This window comes from Etheostoma spectabile, chromosome 3 (genome assembly GCF_008692095.1).
Source record: "Etheostoma spectabile isolate EspeVRDwgs_2016 chromosome 3, UIUC_Espe_1.0, whole genome shotgun sequence".
NCBI lineage: Eukaryota > Metazoa > Chordata > Actinopteri > Perciformes > Percidae > Etheostoma > Etheostoma spectabile.
The window spans coordinates 4,381,618-4,392,011 of record NC_045735.1 but is presented as its reverse complement, the minus strand read 5'-3'; the positions used below and the strand labels follow the sequence as shown (position 1 = coordinate 4,392,011).

General features: G+C 37.6%; 1 long non-coding RNA gene across 2 annotated transcripts; it reads left to right on the top strand.

Annotated features, from left to right (window-relative positions):
• The first annotated feature begins 4,602 nt into the window (after positions 1-4,602).
• On the top strand, positions 4,603-10,344 carry LOC116675335 (uncharacterized). 2 transcript variants are annotated; one of them, XR_004328390.1, is made up of 6 exons: positions 4,603-4,852; positions 5,356-5,440; positions 6,801-6,870; positions 6,999-7,228; positions 9,113-9,256; positions 9,621-10,344. It is a non-coding gene; the product is annotated as an uncharacterized LOC116675335 (long non-coding RNA). The 2 variants fall into 2 exon arrangements; XR_004328389.1 differs by having other exon boundaries at positions 4,604-4,852; positions 9,113-10,344.
• Positions 10,345-10,394: the final 50 nt, after the last annotated feature.

Here is a 10,394-nt window from a genome sequence, read left to right as displayed (position 1 = left end):
TCTTATCGCCAGGGGACTATAGTCCAATTACAAAAACTGACCAAGTGCATCGAACAAATTAACAGCTGGATGTGCCAGAACTTTCTGAAATTAAAAGAAGGAAAAACAGAGGTGGTTGTTTTTGGAGCAAAAGAGAAACGATTAAAAGTCTGCGCTCAGCTTCAAACAACAATGTTAAAAACAACAGACAAAGCCAGAAATCTTGGTGTAGTCATGGACTCTGATCTGAATTTTAACAGCCACATTAAGACAATAACAAAGTCAGCCTACTATCACCTTAAGGATATATCAAGGGTTAAAGGACTTATGTGTCAACAGGATTTGGAAAAACTTGTCCATGCTTTCATCTTCAGTAGACTTGACTACTGTAACAGTGTCTTTACAGGTCTCCCTAAAAAATCAATCAGACAGCTGCAGCTGATTCAGAACGCTGCTGCTCGGGTCCTCACTAAGACCAAGAGAGTGGATCACATCACTCCAGTTCTGAAGTCTTTACACTGGCTTCCTGTGCATCAAAGAATTGATTTCAAAGTACTTTTGCTAGTTTATAAAACACTCAATGGTTTAGGACCAAAATACATTTCTGATCTGCTACTACACTATGACCCCCCCCCCCCCCCCCCCCCCAGACCTCTCAGTCATCTAGGAGGTTCGCTTTCCGTCCCCAGAATCAGAACCAAACAGGAGCAGCACTCATTTTCTATGCTCCTCATATCTGGAACAAACTCCCGAAAACTGTTGCCGCTGCAACTCTCAGTTCTTTAAATCAAGGCTGAAGACCTTTCTTTTGGATGTTGCCTTTCTTTAAATGACTGTTCATTTCTTCCAATGTTTAATTTCTTATGCTGAACTGTAACTTTTAATCTTGTGTTTATGTATCTTAATGTTTTTATTTTAAACTGTTTTTCATGTGTTTTATCGTTTTTTTTTTTTTTAGCTGGTTTTTTTTTGCCCTGTTGCTGAAATGTGCTATACAACTAAAGCTGCCTTGCCTACTCTGGGCTCAACATCTGGCATCTTCAACCCATTCTGGGTAGCACACACTTTCATCTTTTCTACCATTACAGCCACCACCATCTCTGACCTTGAACAGGTTAATACAAGTAATGGTACCAAGAGCACTTGACTTTGCACTCTGAAGGTTTCACAGGGCCCGAAAAGGGCTTTGCAGCAGAGTAGGTTGAAAAGAGTTTTGCCATTGAGTGCCTGTTTGTGCAGTTGTGATATTTTTGCCCTTGCCTCCCCTCTTACATCGCTATCGTTTTTCAAGCTTTCCAGTGTCTGTACACAGTACGGGCGACACTGGAGAACAGTGTACGTTGCGCAGCAGAGTTGAATTTGCTTTGGTGTGCACATACCATCCCATTGGGCATAGTCATAAAATGTTGACAGTGATGTCATTACAGCCAAAAAGTGTTTCAAAGAGCTGTTTGCGTTTGGCAGATTCTTTGATAACACTTGCAAAAACCTGTACAAAGTTTAACCCGTCAGCTACTAGGCTCACCTCATGTGCAACTTATTGCAGCACAATGTCCAGGAAGTGGTTGCTGCAATGAACATACAAGGACTGGGGGCATATTTCCTTCAGTTGGGCCTGAACACCGGAAAAGCAACCCAACATGTTATTTACACCATCAAAATAATATCCTTGAAGGCGATCCAAAGAGATGTTCAATCTTACAAAGATGTCTTTCAAACACTTAAACAGTGTTTCTGCAGTTGTTTCAGGGTTTGAGAAAAATCCCAAGAACTTGCAGTGAGGCTGAAGATTACTGTCAACAAATTGAAGACTGCATGATAATTGTTCCGTTGTGTTCATATTTATGGTGCTGTCAGCTGTCAGTCCATAGAATAGGCAGTCTGATGCGCGAGTTACCCTACTATGTCCTTTTGAAAAGTCAGAGCAGACTGTTTGATTATCTTATCATTTACTGTGTCAAACATCCAATTATCCTTCTTTTTTCTCCACTCTTTTTCTTTGGGTAAATTAAAAATCTGTTCCAGCATCAGGTCATAGAGCACACCCTTATGAGTTGTGTGACCACTAAAAGGGATTCATTTTTTTCCCCAGGAATGCTATGGAACAAAATAATATCTTCAGGATATTTCTTGCTGTTTGCTTTGGCGGCAGTATTGGAGAGCAGAGAGCTTATTGACATTTTTTCAAGACAGGTGTCAGGCCAAGATACTTATCCCTGCCAGGATTGGTAACCCCCGTCCGCAGAAGCCCAGAAAAGCGGTGTTTAACTGCTTCACCTCGGATTCACCTCTTAAATAGAACAAATAGCAATGTGAAAGACTCTACAGGGTTTTCCATGGCAACAAGGGTCTGATTTATCTACAAAAATTTGTTTATAAGTTTATGTTTAATACTGAATGATGCATTAAAAATTCACACGTCGCTTTACTGTAACAGACAAATTAACATATTTATCTAGATAAATAAGACTCTTGGTGTTAGGGTGAAGGCAGATAACAAAACCATATCCTCTGTATGTTGAACTTGCATCGTAGTACAGGCCTCTGTTTTCTGTGAGCAAGGTTAAAGAATATTTTAAGTGTACAGTGTAGTTAATCTGACAAAGAAGCTCATGAGCCAAAAAGATACCTAAAGTTTTGTGTTTTTTTGTATTTCAAGGGCAGCCTTATGGCATTGCTTTAGTAATAGTTATCCATAGAAATAGTGCATTATTATCAAAATATCTCCAGTTATCTCCAGGTTGCTGGCCACAACATTTTTTGAGTTTTTTTAAATTAATCTTGTTAGAAGGCACAGTTGTTGGGCATTTCTCTTTCCATTTGTCAAGGCATGGGCATGTTTTCTAATTTCTCTCTGGAGAGGAGGATCCAGGAAATGAAAACATATTATAACACATATCCATTAGTCCTAATGCATTAATGACTAGTGCACACTTCATTTCCAGTTATTTCCAGTTAGCTGGAAAAACACATGCAGGTTACATGAACCAAGGCCAGAGTTGGCGATATTAGATCCTTTTTAGGGGGCTCGAGCCCCCCTAAATTTCATCTCAGATGTCCTAAAATTAATTTTTTTTTAAATATTGTAGTGCTTCAAGTTAGAGTTTGTGAACTTGTCTGTTAGTGGCATAGGACAAAGAATTACAGGTTCAAAGGGCTTAAAACAGATTTAATATCCTGTGTGTCTGTCACCAATGCTATGCACCTGTAACCACGTCAAGGACAGGGTTAACAGAAACGTAGTTTTGGCCGATTGGAGGTGGTTGTGCCAGACTCTCACCTTTGGCAAATACTCTATCTAATCTGTCAGAGGGAGAGCATGAGACAGTTGTGAAGTTTAACGTTGGTAGTCCCCAGAGTAGACGTTGGTAATTTCCTGGTGCAGATAAGAACCCAAAATGAAACGTAAGCAACAAAAATTGCTGACCACGTTTTTGCAAGGCACTGCATCCATGTCACATGTCTGATCCTAGAATCGCCCCTGGCCAGAGTGCTGACCTTCTATGTAGACATTGTGAATTTAGACACAGTTTTAAAAGACTCAGTTGAGACAAGATAAAAATGAGTAAGTAGATCGGCAGAATGGTAGATACGCATAAAAAAACACAACAGAGGAAGTTGTTATGCTCCTAAAAAGCAGATTGATTCCATTCTGAAGAGTAAATGTTTATAACTTGGACACATCACAGGTTTATCAGCCTAATCATAACTAACCCAGTTGTTTGCTATTAGAGCAGTAGCAGAATAGATCAAAACTAATTCTGTGTATATGACAACAACTCCCATGATCCCACACAACCTCACAACTTCATCAGAAGTCCTTTTTTTTGATAGAGAGAGACCCATAGCGGCAGAAAATTGCCTGGATCAATGAATATTCATTTCCAGGATAATTGCCTGACATTCTGTGCGTAGTTGACGTGCCGGATGTCCATCACCTCTGTGTGTTGCCGTTTTTCAACTCGGTTCTCTTTGGGAAACAACAACACACTTTGAAATACCAAGCTAGATAATGAAAATGGCAAGTTTTGAAGAAACTTTGGATTGTTCAATTGTGCAACAAGGCTGTGGATGGGATATCCTAAAATGACTCCAATCTGAATTGTTTTGCAGTATGATTAGATTAGATTAGATTAGATTCAATTTTATTGTCATTACACAGGTACAGGTACAAGGCAACGGAATGTAGTTTAGGTCTAACCAGAAGTGCAATAGCAGCAAGTGCAGGATGTACAATGGTTCCATAAGTGCAGGACATGGATTAGTACTGAATAAATATAGAAATGAATACTATTCTAAACAGAATTTTACGGATAGATTTTTCCTATGAATATAATATATAAATAACAAGTATTGTGAACAAGATTTACAGCTGGATATGTACTGAATACAATATACAAGTGGATATTACTATAAATAGAATTTTTACAGATATGTACAATGAACATAATATACAGATGGTTGTTACTATAATATACTACGATGGTTATGTAGACTATTGTATTTCTCAACACTCTGTTTTAATAATGCAATAACACAAAAAACGCTTTAACTACACTCTGCAGACACTGAACATTTTAATGTCTGTCCAAAGAGTGTTGATCAAAAGTGTGCAAAGTAACAAAGTGCAAAAATAAGAAAAGAATTTTACATCAGCAATGACCCATGGAACTTAGACAAAAACAAGATGTACTGCACAGTACAGCAGCACTTTAAGGCGATCTTCTATCTGACCCTCCCACCCGACTCGACTCCAGCTTCTTCCCTCATGAGGCCCAGCCCAGCCCTGCCCACTATATCACACTGATTCTGGGATTACTGCCATCCCCTGTTGCAATTGACGGAAAAGAAAAGAACAAAAAGCATATCAAGGGTAAGACAATGGAATACATTTCACATGTATTTTGACTGTATATTCTTTTGAAAGTGCATGAGCCCTTTTGGAACACAGCAACTGTTGTCTGATCATTAAATTAGGCTGAAGGCTATTTACATGTATCATGACTTTAGGGTTCGAAATTGGTTATGGTTTCATAAAAGTGAAATACAAGTCTAATGCATGATCTCATTTAATGGTTTAATGTTTTTACAAGCTCATAAGAATACTTTGCTGCTGCTCAACAAGGGAGGATCAATAACAATGTAAACATAGCATGGATTTGCTCATTAACACACTATAACTATAAAATATATAATTAATTTTAGGACAGCCAGAGCTGAATACTGTATGTGCCAGAATTGCACATGCATTTGTTACTCTTGTCAAGATGAAGATGTGAGCTTTTGGATTGAATGGTCATTTTAAGTGTCATTTGAAAGTGTAACATGTAGTCATTTGCTCATATAGATGGACATGTCATTTATTTTTTCCCTCAGTGACTGTACCACGTTTTGCTTTTGTCAAATGTCAGCTGGATCAGAACAATGTACATCTCTTTGTTTCTTCTCTTCCTCCTTATAGGTAAGCTCACTACAATCATGATGAAGTATTTAAATAACCTACTTAGACGCATCATTATGTACAAAGTATGAAATAACGGGGGACATGAGCAGCTGTGGGCGGGTGCATTTCTAGCTGTGAGATTCAGGAAGACGCCAAAACATTTTAGTGGTTACTGCTGCTTCAGTAACAATCTTATCGATCAGCAGAACCGGCCTTAATCAGATTCAAGAGATTGGATTACATCATTACCTTAGTGGTAGTTACATGTTGTAAATTTTGCTTGGTGAACAATAGTTTCTTCATCTGTACAGTGTTTCTGTGCAGTTAGTTTTCTCCACAGGTTGCCTTACAACCACACTGGTCCCCTATCTCCAGGAAGTCACTACCCGTGGGTGTTGTTCTCTAAGAAATCATTACAGCAAATTACTTCCCCTTAAACCACTGATTTTCATTATTACATTTTTGTTTGTGTTAATTTGTTGGCTTTGGAGGTGCTAATAGATGTATATAGATAGTGAGAGTGTATAGCTGAGCACACCACACTTAATATCCAGTCTATATGCTAAGCTCTGCTAATCACCTGCTGGCTCTAGCACCACACTTAACATGGTGGCACGTAGGAGAATGGTATCAACCTTTTCTTCTAACTCTTGGGATAAAAAGCAAATAATTTCCTTATGTCCTGAACTAGTGACCATGCTGCTAATCTTACAGTAAGACTTTTACAAGAATTATAGTCCAGGATTACTATTAAAACCTAAGTTTTTAACAAATTCCTGGTTGAATTAGATCAATTCAAAAATCAGGAAATTATCATTCACATCAATTTGACATTCCTTAAACTATCTCACATTGTGGTACCAAAAGAACTGATTTTGCATGTAAAACTCTGAGGAGCATTTTAAATGCAATCCAGTTTGACATGGTGTGTGGTAGAAACCCATAGTATGTATGCTTTAGCATGTACTGTATGTTCTCGTAAAACACATCCCCTCTGCATAAACTGTTGTAGTCAAAGCATTGTGCAATGAGTGAGCCTTTAGTTTTCCACAAGTGCAGGTGGGTTTGCTGAAAAGTGGTAAACAGAATCTTGAAATGTTAACTTAGGTTCTTTCCAATATTGCATTGCAATATCCAACCCTGAGCTCCAGGTAGAAGGGTGACTCATGACTTAGAGATAACTCAGGTATGGGTGGGTAACATCAATAAGGTGGGACAAAATAAGGGTGTATGTAATCATAACTGCACTGTATATAAGACCATTTATCTTTGTTTGTCTTCCTAACTGTTTCAGTTGCTCTGAAGACTTTGCCAGGTCTTTGTTTTTTGATATTACAAAATCTCTTATTTATACCAACAAAATGCCGTCTGATTGTAGGTTCAACCTCTACTAAAGGACGTGGGGATTTTGGCATTTTTAAGGCTTGCATCGCTAACAACAGCCTAAGGTTCAAGCATCCATTCTATTCATTAACAACACAAAATGTTCACGTCCATTTAATTTATTTGGTATGCATTTGCTGTAGTTTTTGACATTCCTTCAAAAAATTTACCACAACGTTTTGATCTATTGAAGGTTGGACTGCTATTATGGATTTTGTCCAGGCTCTCCGCCATTCGACTGTGTATTTATGACATCAAATGGGTTCCTGCCGGCTAACCCATCCAAGATGTGCAGGCTTTTTCTCCCAGACCATCCTGTGCTGTACGCCAATAAAACCACAAGCTACAACTGCACACTGACGCGAAGACAAAGGAGAGAAGAGAAGCAAATTACCATAGACTACAGTATACGTAGGGGAAAACGTTAGTATCATCTCCCATTTATACTAAATTCTTGCTGAGTGTTGACACTGTAATGAGCGTTGGGTGTCCAGCAGCAGATTAATCCTGCCCTGGTATAGACACATTTTATAGGTGATTCATTTTTTTGTAATTCAATTCACCATCAAAGATAAAGAACGTAGCTTTTTTCTAACCTCTGGTGACCTTTCATGTGTTGTTGGCAGTATGAACACACATTGAAAGTTTGATCATTGTTATACATTGAATGATTAAGGGCTCTTCCATTGTCATTATCATTATCATCAGAGGCGTGTTCACATCAAACACGTCAGGGGCATTTTCTCTTTGTTTAATTATTTATTGTTTAAATGAATATTATTCATTTATTTATTGTTTAAATATATATTCATAATACAATGGCAGTAATGTAATTACTGTTAGAAAAACAATAGTCTGGCAATTTAAATTAATGCAAACTAATTAAATTGTATTATTATTTCCTTATATTTATGTGATCTTTGATAGAGCACAGGACACATCATGAAAACACATCCTATGTTACAGTTAACACTAAAGTTATTTCCGTTAACATTAACATTATCTCATACCTGTAATAAAAAAATCGATAAGCTAAATTTGACCGCACGTTGTAAAAACAATTAATATTCAAGTATCTTTTTCCACAGTGAACCAAAGAAAACAAACTTGGTCACTGTCCTAAGAGTCAAAACAATCTCACATCAGTAATCCATAAGTAAAGACACTGGATAATTTGAAATTTACCATATATTGTTCACACTGTTAAACATTTTAACCTGTGTTGAACTTAAAAAGCTGCCTTAAAATTTTGAACTAATAGAATTTAATTAGAATACATTATTTTAAAGTAGCCTTATGAGTTGTGAAAACTAACTTGAGAAAACAAATTTCAATTAACTTAAAATATTGTAAAAAAAAAAAGATTTCATGTCTTTTTTATTATAAAGCAGGTCGAGGTGCTATATAAATACTGTAAAAGTATCAAAATGCCGAATCCACAGATAGATGCACACATCTGTATTCAGGAAGGGCCTTCAAATGAGCACTCGGGACTTTCGACCAAAACTGATGTCCCAGCTGCTTTGTTACATGTATATTTAGACAGAAAGTCACAGTAAACAACGTGTTTCCTGAATAACAAAGCATGTAAACATGTTCTAGTAGAAACCCGAAATACAAGTATGAACCTAAAAATTCAGTAAGCATAATATGACCTTTAAGTAGATGTTGAAATTAGATATTGAATCAACAACTGTTCAGTCATGCTGACAAATGCCATGGCTTTCCTTTACACTCCGTTTGAAGAGTCAGTTTGAAGAGTCGGTTCTGAACTTAGAGCTGTGGCTGCTGTTGAAGCCACTTTGTACCGAAGTTAGTACAAAGATCACATGAAGCTGCTCCCACTGGCTTTATTAAATGGGTACAAGGGGTACCATAACTTGTCTTAACGTGATAATGACATACAGCAAGTTTCAAGCATAAGAGTCTTCTTTAATCTGCAAAAAGAAGGGTCTCCAAACAGTTTTAACTCTCACACAGTGCATGGCGGAAAGTTTGCTAATATGCTGATGATGTTCATACTCATCATTTTAAGTCAAAAGACAACTTAGTTTACGGTTCTGAAGTGGTCTGAACATAAAAATTACAAAAATGTTATTGACTTAGTTCTTTATGTTAGGTTATTGATAAAATAAGTTGTTGTTGATTCCACTTAATTCTATGATACTACACACTGCCAAAATCTGGGACTGGAACTACAATATGCTGTACCAGTAGCACCAGTGTTTACATACATGTCAACATATAACAGGACGCAGCAAAATGAGTGTTACCGAGCTTAATCTCTCTCTCTCACTTTCCCTTCAGAACACATCTTACCCTGTTCTGGCACCACAGGCTACCTGCTACATCAAGCTCCAACCTTACTGTGGCCTGTGGTGATTCTGTCTCTGTGGAGGGTCCTTGGTAGCCAGACAACATGAGGGATTACTTGTGGAAGTTTTGACTAACGTAAATGTTTTTATTTTCTTTGACAAACTAAATAAATCTATATCCAGATATCTATGAAAAGATAACTCCTCTAGAGTTACCCTTTCAACCCTTCAGGCCTCAAATCCAAAGGAGGATTTAATCTTCTCAATGTTAAATGTTATTACCTTGCAGTTTAATTGCGCTCAATATGTGCTGGTTGCACTCTAAGGACAACGAGGCGAGACATCACTTAAAGGGTGTTTCCATAAAAGCACTTCCTTTTCTTAGCCACTTAGAAAAATACTCTTAACTATCACCAATAATCCTATAATTCTAAACTCCGTTACTGCATGGCAAAATGCCCACACTATCACATGGGATAACATCCCTTGCCCCATTGCAGATGGAACAGTAAAAAACTGGGTTTACTAGCAGCACGGAAACAGCTGAAGATTTACAAGTCCAAGATAAGTTCCCACATTTTTTGCAATTACTGAAAATCTATGCTACCAAATCATAATTTATTTAAATTGTCAAATTAGACATTAGGTCCACAATTTCTAATATTCGAAACAGCAACTTGCCAAGTTATAATAAGGTGGATTAACAAAAGATTTGAATAAGATCTTCAATGCATTTACAATGATGTTGATTAGAGTCTTGTCAGAATAAAATGTACATACATATACATTTATCTCATGTTTACTCTAAATCTACATGTTAATCATTTTATTAGTATGAAAGATGAAGTACATACACTGTAAGAAGTGTATGCTTGTTTGTTGCATAACAGGAAATCTGTTTCAGGGTGTCTCAACAGCGGGACGCGGCTGACTCAGCAAAACAGGACCTTGTGGCCATGCTGCACGGCCAGATACGCGACTAAAAAAGGAGAAGTACAAAGGACACTCTGAGGGGTGTGAATGAGAAGAGGATGTTTGCACCCTCTCTGAGGTTTAGGGTGACTTAAAGTTCAAGCCTGTTATACGAAGAAAAGTTGTGCAACATCATTGCTCCCCCTCCCTTATGCACATTTTGTTTTGTAACTAGGGTACTCCCTAAAATGAATAAAAAGGGAGGCAACGGCAGGATGAGTTCAGAGCGGTAGGAGATTGTAACTGAACTCCTCTCTGTCCGTTCTCCTCGCGAGTATTAACCTATGCTCTTGTCTTTGTGC